Raw genomic sequence first — 12,789 nt, 5'->3', positions numbered from 1 at the left:
GGAGAGGATATAGGGCAGGAGCTGAGCCAGCAGCAAGTCTGGTAATGGGGATAGCAAGGGAGGAGGAGGATTTTATAGCTGTTTGCAGTACTATGGGGCTACTGAGGACACCTGCTGAGCTTGCTTCTTGCTCGTCCTGTCTCAGCTATGCCATGCCTGAGTTTTTCCTGCTTAGCTTAATAAGCATAGAGTAGGGAAAGACAGCAGTAATCTTTGTTAGAGGGGAAGCTATGTTAATTAGCTATGGAAAGCAAACATCCACAGCTTAGGAGGTAGGCAGAAAATCCTGACGCAGTGGGGGTCACCCTATTTATTGCCCAGCCCATGGTGTGTCTGATTACCTGCATGTAGGAAGGCTCTGTGTACGCATGCAAGGTAAGCCTGAGTTTGGAGTAGAGAGCAGGGATGTTGCTCTGTTAGGAACTGGGGATCTTTTAGAAATGAGAGGAACCTGTACAGTCCTAAAACCCACAAGAAAAGATGCTTTTCTGGATTGGGTCCTGGTGCTATCCAAGACCTAGATCAGGAGGTGTTGGTCCAAGAGATGCTCAGTAGTTGCAAATACAATGGGCCCCAGGTGTTGGGAGCAGGTGCTTTAAGATCTTTAGCATCCCAGAGGAGAGTGATGAGAACAAGACAGAGTGCCTTTTGCCAAAAAATAAAGCTTTGGTGCTCCTGGGTCTTGAGTACTGAGGGTGCTTCTTGCCTCTGCATCTGTGGGGGAGCATGGTGGAGGTACAGGTAAAATGGTGGAAGACAGGCAGTTAGAGACTGGAAATGTTGGATTTGCTCAGTCTGGAGAAAGGAAGAGGGGGATTTACAAAATCACAAAGTTATCAGAAAAGGCAGATGTGGGCCTGTCCTTTACCAGCCTGTGTGTGGTAAGTGGGTGCACCTGGTGAAGCCAGAGGGAGCCAGGACTGAGACACAACCTGCTCCATCTGCTCTGAGAACATTTTTCTTCTGCCTTTTCTACTTTATTTTGGAAGTTATTTCATCTTTTCTAAATCATTTTTATTTTCTCTCTCTCCTGTTCCACCCACCCCAAATGTCACAGCTGATGCTTTGAATACAGCTTAGCAATTTTTGTTCATGGGAAGAAGCACTACAAGAGAGCGTCTTGTCTACCTTGCCCTGGGAAGACTTATTTTATGCTTATCTATCACACATGCAGGTGCCAGAACCTGGAACAGGAGTAGCTGTTGGATTTCTCGTTCCCTCCTTGGTCCAGGAGCCTGTGCAAGACTGTTTCCATCACGATCATCAGATACCAGCGCTCTCTAATGTGTGAGTAGGTGCCTGGGGATGTTTTGAGAGGGGCATTTTAGGGTTTCCTGTGTTCTGAGGGTCAACCTGAAAAATGCAAAGAGCCTTCCACCTTCTGCTTTTGGCTCACTGCTTTCTTCCTCCCACAGGTAGAGTTTTGGACTGGAATTTGGATCTTGAGGCCAAATGCAGTAGTTCCAGACAGCCCCCTTTTTTTGTGAATGTATTTGCATGGGCTATCTTTTGTAACTGGCTTTATCAAGCTCTTGCTCTGCCCAACTCAGAATGTGATTCTTTGGCAGGTTGTATTTTGCTCTCTTTCTTTTCTTTGTTAATCCTTGCATTTACTGGCTGGTGGTTTTGGTAGCAGCTGGCTGTTTCTTGCCATCCTGGCTCCCAGGGTTTGGGTTTGGGAAGGCAGTTGGAGGCAATTGAACAAAAAAAAGTGGAGGCTTCCCTTTTTTATCATCCATGCTCTGGTGCTGCACTCCCTCTGTTTATCTAGTTCTGGTTTCAGTGCTTGTTGGACCCTGATTTAACTCACTAACCTGGCAAAAAAGGGATCCAACAACACCACTGAATGATTTTTCTGCTGAGTTTGTGAGTTAAAACAGTTCTGAGTGCCTGGATGAGAAAACCATCTCAGGAGCCTGCTGCTGTTTATGTTGCTGGCAAAAGTCCTGCTGGGTTCAAAATGGAGCGGACCCAGGGCAGGACCTGCAGCGTGTGTCCTTCGGCTGCTCCAAATTTACAGCAAGTGTCACTGAGCCAGTGATGCTGGGGCCGAGTCCTTGTCCATTTGCTGTGTAGGAGTTTTGGTGGGGAAAATCCTTCTGGGTTTGTGGTGGTCCCTGGTCCTCTCCCTTGCTCTGCTCCCTCCCTCCCATGGCACCCACTCTTCTGTTCCTAGTCTTTGGGGATTAGGGGGTGAGAGGTCCATCTGCCCCGAAGGCATGTTTAGCCTTGGGGTGCTTGCGATATGCAGTCAAGAGTTTTGTGTCAACATCATCCCATGCGGTGCTTGGCTTCATACAAAAGCCAGGTTCTTCCCCCACATCCCCTGCTTTAACTTGAAGAGGAACATCTCCAGCTCCACCTTGAGCTGGTCTGGAAAGAGATTTTATTTATTTATTTATTTTAACTACTACATATTTAGGTGGTGCCCTTTGTTTCATCCTATGGGAAAATATCCCCAAATCTTGCATGTAGTTCTCAAAATGTGGGCATGTCTCCACTGGCTGGGTGCCTCAATGTTCTGCAGCTCCTGACCCCCCGCCCCCCCACCCCAAGAGCTTTTCTTGAGTGTGAGGGAGCTAATTGCGTTGTTCCGGCTCTTTTTCCATCTCTGCTGTTGCTGCAGCGTGGTCAGAGGGTTTGAACAAGGGGGTTATGTTCATTAAATGGGGAAAGGTTGCCTCACTGGGCTTGCGGTGTCCTTTGGGCAGCTGAACCCAGAGGAAAGGGGTCTTCGTGTGACACAGAGACAGGACAGGATGGGTGCAGCTCCTGTCCGCAGGGAAAGGATTTTGTGTGTGGGTGTGTAAACTGGTGGTGGGTGGAGCCGAGTAGAAAAAAGGACCCTGTTGCCCATGTGGACGAATGCATCAAGAGAGTCCCATCCTCCCGATAAAGAAAGAGGAGGAAAATCAGCAATGAACAAATAGGTTTTGTGTTCCTGAGGGCCTTTCCTGGTTGGAGTATTTCAGCTTCACCTTCCTCCTGATGGCTGCAGAAAGTGAGTTCAACAGTCTCCCAGGGCTCGTCTATTCAAGTTTTCCAAGAGAAAAACAGCTTTTCCAGGACTACTTTCCCCCTTAAACAAAAGGGATGTTGTCCAAGGAAGGATTTTGATTTTATGCTTTTTAAGTCGGAAATCTTCTCCTGCAGAAGCTTTCTAGCTGGCTTTCACAGCAGGTTTGCTCTTGCCACCTCTCTGGGGGTACTTGGCAGTGCCCCCGAGCACGGCTCACCGCAGCGACCTACACCCCTGATCCTTCACATTAGTCTGGCTAGCTTATGAGAGCAAACATACTGCAAAATAGCCCTCAGACTGCAGTGTCCACCCTGTCCCTGGTGCATATGTTTGATGCCAAGGGCTTATAGCACATGCTGAAGTATTGTGGGATAATTTATCTGTCCTTTCTGGGGTCTTGTAAAGAGCTGTTCAAAGACAGTGGAGAACAACCAGCCTTATAGACAAAATGGTTGTGAGAGCAGCTACTATGTTTGCTCAGCTCATCTTCTGGTCTGTGCTCTTAATAGACCACCCAATGTGGCCTCATTGCGATGGCTCTCTTGGGCTAAAAGGAAGATGGGTCTTGGGCTAGGATCAAGAGTCAGCTGCAAAGAAGGAGTATTATGAGTAGAGATAGTGGGGTTTTTTGGTTGGTTGTTTTTTTGGTGTGGTGGTTGTTTTTTTGTTTGTTTGTTTGTTTTTTAATCTCCACATCTTTGTCCCATCATATGCCTCCAGACTGCCTGTGTTGTGGTTTAACCCCAGCCAGCAACTAAGCACCACGCAACCGCTCACTCACTCCCCCCCCATCCAGTGGGATGGGTGAGAAAATCAGGAAAAGAAGTAAAACTCCTGGGTTGAGATAAGAACGGTTTAATAGAACAGAAAAGAAGAAACTAATAATGATAACGATAACACTAATAAAATGACAACAGTAGTAATAAAAGGATTGGAATGCACAAATGATGCACAAGGCAGTTGCTCACCACCCGCTGACTGACACCCAGCCAGTCCCCGAGTGGCGCATCCCTGCCCCCCACTTCTCAGTTCCTAAACTAGATGGGACGTCACATGGTATGGAATACACTGTTGGCCAGTTTGGGTCAGGTGCCCTGGCTGGGCATGAGAAGCTGAAAAATCCTTGACTATGGTCTAAACACTACTGAGCAACAACCGAAAACATCAGTGTTATCAACATTCTTCGCACACTGAACTCAAAACATAGCACTGTACCAGCTACTAGGAAGACAATTAACTCTATCCCAGCTGAAACCAGGACAGCCTGGAACAAGGAGAAAGCTCAAACTCCCCTCAAAGGGATAATGGAAGGAAGAAGGAGGCCTCATTTTAATTTATTCCTAGGAAAATGGCATGCATTTCTCATTCTGCAGAAGCCCAGTATAAGTTAAGTTGCCGGATATTTATGATGGGAATTTGCTAAGCATGTACAATTCATGGTTCAGATTGCTGCTCAGCCCCAGCAGGGATTTCTGAGGAGCCATGCTGGAGGCTTGACATGAAGGAAGGGTGTGCTTCCATGTGGCTTGGCACCACCTCCCCAAAGGAATATCCCAGAGCAAGGGAAGATGTTTGATAGCCGTGAGGATCTAATCTCCTGAAGGAGTGGCTGGGCTCAAAGTCAAGCTGTGATAGCTCTCCCCTTCTTAGGGTGCAATGCATGCCTGCCTCTGCTAATGTAATCCCTGCTTCTGGTGGTGGCCTTCTCCCTCTGGCTGATGGCCATCCATTTATCCTGTCATGCAGCACCAGAAGGCACCAGATGTTGAGATATTCAGACTGTTGCTGTCCCTAGGTGAATCACCTGTACCTATGCATGTACCCAGTGAGGGATGTGTTGGCAGTACTGTTTGCAGGGGGAAAGGCTTAGCTGGGGTTGGTGGTGCTACTGCCTACAACCCTCCATGCTGAACTGCTTCAGCCCTGCATCCCCCAGCTATGAGCAGTCTGGAGCGGTCAGTTCACAAGGAGCCACCCAAACTCTTCCAGCATTAAGGTCCTGTAAGCATCAAAAGGCTCTGCTGGGTGCAGATGGGTGAGGAATGATAACCCCATCAGCTGCTTGGTCACTGCTGAGCTTTCCTGTGCCAAGCTGTGGCTATCTATAACCTGGTGCTCCCAGACAGGTTGGTGCTGCCTCTTGGCTGCTTTTCAAATGTGGCCTTGCAAATAATGAATGAAAGGGTCAAGTGGTGACTGCTCCAACGTGGCACTTGACTTTGGGGCTTCTCTGGGCATGAGCCAGAGCTTAAGGCGAGTCCCTGGGCCATGGAGGTCTTCTCTGTCTTCTTCTCCCAAGAGCCCTTTCAGAAACCAATTTGGTCCAGTTCCACCATTAAAGAAGTTGGGTTTTTTTCTGCCTGCTCCCGGAGGAATGCTGTCCCAGCATGCAGTTGCACTACCATTGGGAGCTGCACCTTTCAGGCTTTCCCTGTTCCTGGCAACACATGGACCCATGTCTTGTGCTAACAGGGCTCCTTCACTGTAATACAGCTTTTCCCTTCTTCCCCCCTCTGGGATTTTATTTGTGTGTGTATATATGTACATATACTTATCTACCCTTTTTCTGCCCTGCTCTGCTTTTTAAAATATGTTGAGCTTTATTAAGCTTGATGATCCCAGATTCCCTCTGTAAGAGGGAAAAAAACCCCAGATTTAAGGAGTGAGGCATCTCCACTCGTATCCAGGTACGGTCATGAAACGGTGAGGATGGAAGAAGAGAGATCCAGTGTTGGTGATTAAGCTTACTTCTGGCCAGTTTTGGCTGTGAGAGATATCCCCAACCCTTTAAATCAATGTGGCAAAGGAGCAGCCCCAGCAGGCAGAAGCTGCAGGGGATGAGCACACTTAGCGCTCTTCATCCATCCAAAATTGAGTGAATACCCTACCAAAGTGTGACTTTGCAGTGTCTGTTTTGTGCTCATGACCCCTTTGGCTTGGCCAGAAGGCGATGGGTGACAGATGTTAGAGATCTTGTCTTGGAAGGAGGAAGGGGGAAACTGTACTCTAAATAAAATCCTTCCTCATGTCCTGTGGTTTCCTAAAACTGCTCATTTGTGAACTACAGATATTTATCTATCCCCTCCTGTATATGTGTGTGTATATCTATAAATATGAGTGTGTGTAAACATATGTTATGTGTATATATAGAATGCTTTATTCTGTTACCAGTATGTTCATGTTATTTCAACAATAACAGCAGTACTGGGGCCAGAAAATGCATCATTATCAGAGCTCGGCCTTATAAGTATCATAAATTTTCTGATGTCAAAACATTAGTGGCTTCTCTAGTGTCTCGTAAGGACACTTGATGCTAACCATCCTTATTACCTTATCCATATGCATGCCAACTATCAAATTAATGTACTTTGATTTCATGCTTTTTAGCCATGAACAAAACCACATGCCTGCTACTGTTAGAATCACAGGGTGATTTTGCATGTACTAAAGGCTGGGACAGGAGTTGGGTGGGAGAAGAGAGACCCAGTCTAGCAACCTGCCTTCAGTGACTCTTGGGACCAGCCTGTGGTCCTGTGGGGCAGCAAACATGCGATGGAGCAGAGCAAGACCAAGGAGCAAGGCAGGAGAAGCAGCAAGGGAGCTGAAAGGGAGCTTGGAACTACAGATGAGCAAGAACAAGCTGGTAAGAAGCCAGCAAAACCTCTGTAGGTCTGTGGGCATCCTGGCCCTGCTCTTTTAGCAAAGCAAATTTGAGGGCTGGCTCAGGGATGTCAAAGCAGATGCCAAAAAAAGGTGTTGCCAAGGGCATTTTTCATGTCTGAGAGCCTTCCTTCCTGCTGGGGAAGATGAGGGTATTTTTCCCTGACTTTACCTTTGGATCTGAGGTTTACTCTTGTGGGTATTGAGGCAAGTTTGTTTATTGCAAGTAATCTAAATATTGTGTTGTATGTGTATTCAAATCTATAAGCAAAGCAGCAATTGCTTGCCTAATTATTTTTTTCTCCTGCAAATAATTTGCTTGCTCACTTCAGTGTAAATCAGGAGTATGTTCTCCAACATTGATAAATCCTGGGCTCATATAACCCCAGTGGGGGAAGAACCGGGCTCTATGTGTTTATAAACAGTGAGAGAAAATATATATCTCTGCACATAGAATTTATGTTCCATGTGGGCTTTCTTGCCAGGGTGTCCAATAAAAGAAAAGATGCATTTCTTTTCAAAAGGCGCTGGAAACATCTGGCTGGGTGGCACCATCACTGAGTCCCATGCATGGAATCCAAAGAAGGTCAAGCACGATGCAGTGGCCCTGTTAATTCGGGGTGCTTGCTAGGGACTAACAAGCTCTGTGATTAAGTAAAAGCAATCAAAAGCTGGAAACCTGGGCCCTGGGGCTCTCGGGAGAAGGCTTAGTGGTGGAGGAACTTATTACTTAATTTGGAAGGTGTTTAGAGGCCTTTTTGTCATGGTTGCCTATATACAGTTGTCATTCCACGCAATTCTTAACTCACTTGGAAGAATTTTTGGCAGGTTCCTGATAGTCTGAGGTTCAGAGAAATTACTTTAATCATTAAATATTACTGTTGCCTGCTCCCCTGTCCCAACATTTTACTGTTCCTTCACAAGGTGTCAAGGCTGCTTCTTAGCAGTAACTAGAAACTAGCTGGAGATGGGGAAAGAGAACACTATTGCCTATGAAAAGGAGAAAACAAACAATAAATGTGAGTAGTTCACGCATGCATCAGCTTCTGCATCTTAGGCTAATGGTTCTGCAAGACCTTGCTGTGTGTCTGATGTGACGAGTCTTTTTTTATGTAACATAAATGTAATGTGCACACTGCACTGTCAAATTAGCCAAGTAACCTCTGATTACATTTAAAGGGTAAAAGGCAGCCAAACAAGTCCAATTCTGTGCATAAAGTACAAAGTCCTCTGTGGTCCAGTGTTGAAGTGCTCTTTCCAGCAAAAACAGGTATAAGACCATATAATAGACTTTCCTGAATTATTTTGAGAGCAAGTGTTGGACAGGGTTGGAGAATGCACCCAGCAGGGAATTTTTAACAGTTGACAATGGGTTGTGTAGAGGACAAGCTTTTCTGTGCTCACCCCAAATCCTTCCTCTAGCAGGATCGTTAAAGTTACAAACATCAGAACAACTGACTCTTTCAAATACCCTCTCCAAACAGGCTGGACTCAACAGTCCTTGACTTTGAGATACCCTCAGAAGAGAAGCATTTTTAACAGATTTCCAAATGTTCAGTGCTAGCAAAGGTATTAGGTGTCTAATTCACCTTTTTAGGCAATGGATAACAACATGATAACCTTTCTGGGTACTACAGCAGTATCCCTCTATCAGCACAGTGAGAGGTTAATTCATTTGTATCTAACAAAAGTCTCAAGCCTATTTTTCCTTTCTTTGCATTTCAGCAAAACAAAAATACTTGAAAGGGGTCAGTGTGTCAGTATTCATCTTTCACCTCTGGGGAGTATTTTTATCTGTAATCCATAGTTTGGCTCGTGCCTTTTCATGGCTCTTCATTACACATGCACTCTTCACTGGCACATTGGGGTGGCTACCCATGTACCTGTCCTCGAAGATGCTCAGTGGAAATCTGACAAATACATGAGGTGATTCTCCCTCCTTCTCTAATATCCTCAGTTTGCTTTGGTTTGTTTTTAACAGCAAATGGACTGGAGGGAAAGATGATGCTCTGGTTGGTACAGCCTCCCTGTCACCAGCTCCCCCTATAACATCTTTGATAAATGAGCCTCGGTGCCGGTTGCTTACCATCCTGCCGGGACCACTGACCCGACCATGCTCTCCCTTTTAGGAATGAGGACAAAAGCAGGATTTAGGGGAAGTCACCAGTTTCATAATTCTTTCCACATTTTACCCATAGCTGTTAAATGTACATGGGGCATGCCATTGGTCACGAACCCTACAGGCTGGTCCTTGGCTGCAAAGCTTCCTAAAGAAGGAATTTTCCCACTGCTAATCTTTCTGGCAAGGAGTGTAGCCTCATTTAATGCAATTGTTATTTTTATCCATTGCTGAATGCTCTGCAGCTCAAGCTGGGTGGTCTTTAAGACATCGTACACAATTAACGTGGGCTGAGTTGGGGAGTGGAGAGGTATTATCAGGGAGGAACATGCGAGTGTGGGATCAGCTGAATTCCTCTAATGCTGCTGGGACAGTAGTGATGGCTGATGGTGAGCTGAAGCCGCACCTTGCACAGTTCAGCAGAGGTGAACTAGAAGGGGCTGTCTTGTTCAGAGGTCTGTATCTATCTGCTGTCCATCTCTTTGAGGAAAAGCTATGTAGAGCTGTCAGTCCTGGCAGGATTGCATCAGGTCAGCAGATCTGGTCTTGTCAGAAATGAGACTGACAGGTTTGTGCTCAAAAAACCCATCCGAGGAGTGCTGACTAAACCCATCTGTCATGGGCAGAGCTGACCAGAGAGGACTTCTGAACCGGAGGCAAACCAATGGAAGGCTGAAGGGATAGACTTCAGAGCATGGTCTGTGATGCAAGTAACACCATGTCTTGCTGAGAGCCCACCACAGCTCATGCTTCACTGCTGGGCAAAGCCAGAGAGAGATCTCCTGTCTGGCTGGTCCTCAAGGGTGACTCTTTTGCCTGCAGTGGAGTTGTGTGTGGCCAGAAGAAAACGACCCCATGGTTTTGTGACTAGTGGGAAGGGCCAGCAGCACTGGCATTGCTGGAAGGAGTTTGGAAGCTTTCTCTAGCAGAGAGCCTAGAGCTGTCATCAGTGGGACACACTTTGAGGACTTCCACTTCCCCAGGCATTTCTTTAGAAGAGAATTGAGAGGGAGTGGAAATGATCTTCAGCAAGGGATTGCTTTTTTCCAGCTTTTTTTCCCTGCTAGTGAAAGCATTTTACAAACAACTGATTAAGTTTTGCATCATCCTGTGGCAGCTGTAAATGGTAATAGATCATTGCTTTATTTCTCTCTTCATTTCTTCAGTCTGGGAACCTCAGCTAGTCATTGGCAGATCAAGAGGTGCAGGCAGTTAATGAAACATGTAATTGAAAAAGGAGGGAAAAAATAAAATCTCCATATGCATGAAAAGTTACAGAAATCCCCATACACTGAGAAATAGATTGGTGACAGGTTGGAAGAAACACTCCGGTTGTCTGGTAGTGTCTCATGGATGGATGCAGCAGCTATCACCAGCTTGGCCCAAGAGCTGTAGGTAGCACTAGCCTGTCTGCTAGAGGTATCATCTTCGGAGTATTGCCTTGTCTGAGGTGGGACAGCCCACCCTGCTGATGTGCTGGTGTTCAACTTGATTGAGTTGCACATCCCATCTTGGGATGAAGGCCAATTAGATCTGACATCAGAATTTAAGCTGGGCTGATTAGATCCTGCCTGGTCTTGGACTCGGTCCTTTATTTCTTTCTCACAGTCTTCTCTTGGGAAGCTCTGTTACCCTTTAAAGAAAAACAGCAGTTTGTCAAGGAAACGGCTGGCATGCATCCAGCGACCATCTTCATCATGGTTTGGGCTACGGTGCACTGCCAAAATAGCACTGGCCTTCTCTACCCTTCCTCAGGGATGGTGAGGGCTTGTGCATGTGTCCCATCTCTGGGTGCTCTCCTCATCCAGCAAACACTGCTAGGACGTTCAACAGCTGCCGTTGTTTTGGAACGGAGGGTCTGCAGGTTGGATGTTTGCCCATCATTGGATGGAGACCACCAGCTCATTTGCTCTGGAGCAATGAGCTGCGAGAGGCTTACAGCCATCTGAGTTTCCACAAGGCAGTATTTATCTTTGGAGGGATCCAATGCGCTCTTTCCTCCCCCTCCTTTGTCAGCAACCTCTGCCTTTTTGGTTTAAACCACTGTACTGCAGGAAAGCCCAAAGGCTGTAGTGTGAGCAGGCATGCAAATATCTGGATCACCACAGGGCGAGAGGCTTAGAGGGATGAGGTGATCCCAGGAGAGGCATGGCAATTCAGCTCTTTTTGATTAAGTTGGGGTTTTTTTTCCAGTTTTTCATGCAGAAAAAGTATTATTCTATATAACACTTTTTCCTTATTTTCCTTCCATCTTCCTACCAGAAAAAGGGGAAGAGGGATTTGTGAGAAAAGCAAAATCATTTTGCTTTTGGTTTAAATTCATTCTTTAAAAACTGGTTTCTTTTCTTAGTGGAAAACCAGAGAAAATTAGTGTGGAAGAGGAAAATATTGTTCTCCCTCAGCTATAGGGATGCTGCATGGCAAAATAACTTTTGACAGAGCAGCTGTCGGGGACTGAAGGGTTGCCAAACCCATCCTTTTCATGAAACTGGAGTCCCTGAACATCCCTGTGTGCCAGGAGCTGCCAGGACTGCAAGAAGGCTGCCAAGTGCATTGGTGCTGTGTTGTTGACCTTCCAGAGATACCATTTCAATTCCAGCTGTAGGGCTGCAATGAGCACCATTAGTATATCCTAAGGATACCCAAAATGGGGGAAACTGGGATCTTTGGTTTCTATGGCAGAGGACTTAAGGGAGACAGTAATTTCCCCAGCAACCTTTAATTCTAAACCCCAAAATGACAACCCCAGAGGCAGGTTTAACTATTTCACACCTTCCTCCTATGGCAGAAATGTCCAGCTTTACACTCTCTAAGTAGAAATATGCTTTTCTGAAAAAATTTGTGACACCAGCCCTGGCAATGGTTGTTCCCAGATGCTGCACCGAGCGGTGGGACGGCCAGGAGCAGTGGTGCCTGGTTCCTGTCCCAGGAGGTGTTTGACTACTTTAAGAGTTGGAGAGCAATCCTGAGGGTATCTGAATGATATCCTATAAATTGACAGGAGCACCATCACCTTGGGGTGCTGTCCTATGCCCAAGCCAGAGGGAAACGTGACTGGAGTGGGGCCAGCAAAGAGAGGCAGAAATGATGAGGAGTTTGGAAAGTCTTCCACAGGTAGAGGAGGAGGAGGGGGTTAAACAGATTAGGGCTGTTTAATTCAGTGAGGAGCAGAGTAAGAGGTGCCTTGGTGGGGTTTATGAAATAGTGAGCGGTGCAAAGAAGGTCAAGAAACCACTGCTATCTACCAGCTCATATATTTTACAGGACACCTGATGCTACTCGAAGGGAAGGGGGGAGTATTAAATAATACTTATTAATATATAATAATATATTAATATTAAATCAAATGTCTAAAGTAGGGGGAAAAAAAGATGTTTTGCAAGTATATGTCAGTGCTCCAGCTGTTTTTGAGTGATGATGTTAGGACGGATGATACCCAGGCCTTGGTAGGAGCGCTTCTCCGTGGTCCACAGGGGGTTGCAGGATAGTCTCCTGCCTGCCCCACAAGGCAAACAAAATAGTTTCTGATGGATTTGGAAATTCAGCCTCTACTTGGCAAGATTTTTAGGATTTAAGCCTCTCCTAAGGCTGAACTTCTAAAATACAGCTTAGCTGTTTTGCATGCCAACCTGGTAGTGTCAGGATGTGGCGAATGACCCATTGACAAAAGGACTGGCCGGGCTCGGAGGCAAGAACCAAGGTTGTCTGGGCACCCAGGGGCCGGTCCCAGGGAGGATCTGCCCCAGCTGAGGGATACCCAAGGGCTCTGGCAGATGAGCCATGGCAGCCTACGGCCCTTGGGTCAAAGGCAGCAGGGTGTTTGCTGCTGTAAAGCTGTCATCAACTTATGGCCATCAGGAGCTGAAGCGGTGGTTTACTCTATAGGCTATGTAGCATGATTTAATGTGTGGTGCTGATGTTTCAAAGAGACAAATGAAGTTAGGCTGTGTCACCAGATCAAAAGTAACCCCATGGTTCCCCTGACAAGTAC

At 46.4% G+C, this 12,789-nt stretch overlaps 1 long non-coding RNA gene across 2 annotated transcripts in view; it reads left to right on the top strand.

Annotated features, from left to right (window-relative positions):
• Positions 1–12,789, top strand: part of LOC104838256 — a 49,579-nt gene that overhangs the window by 27,235 nt on the left and 9,555 nt on the right. For both annotated transcript variants that reach the window (XR_775045.1, XR_775044.1), the window contains exon 2: positions 1,175–1,287. This is a non-coding gene — a long non-coding RNA (uncharacterized LOC104838256). The remainder of the gene's footprint in view (positions 1–1,174; positions 1,288–12,789) is intronic.

Source organism: Haliaeetus leucocephalus, unplaced genomic scaffold (genome assembly GCF_000737465.1).
Source record: "Haliaeetus leucocephalus isolate CR32 unplaced genomic scaffold, Haliaeetus_leucocephalus-4.0 Scaffold587, whole genome shotgun sequence".
Classification (NCBI taxonomy): Eukaryota; Metazoa; Chordata; class Aves; order Accipitriformes; family Accipitridae; genus Haliaeetus; species Haliaeetus leucocephalus.
This window is presented reverse-complemented; position numbering and strand designations above follow the sequence as displayed.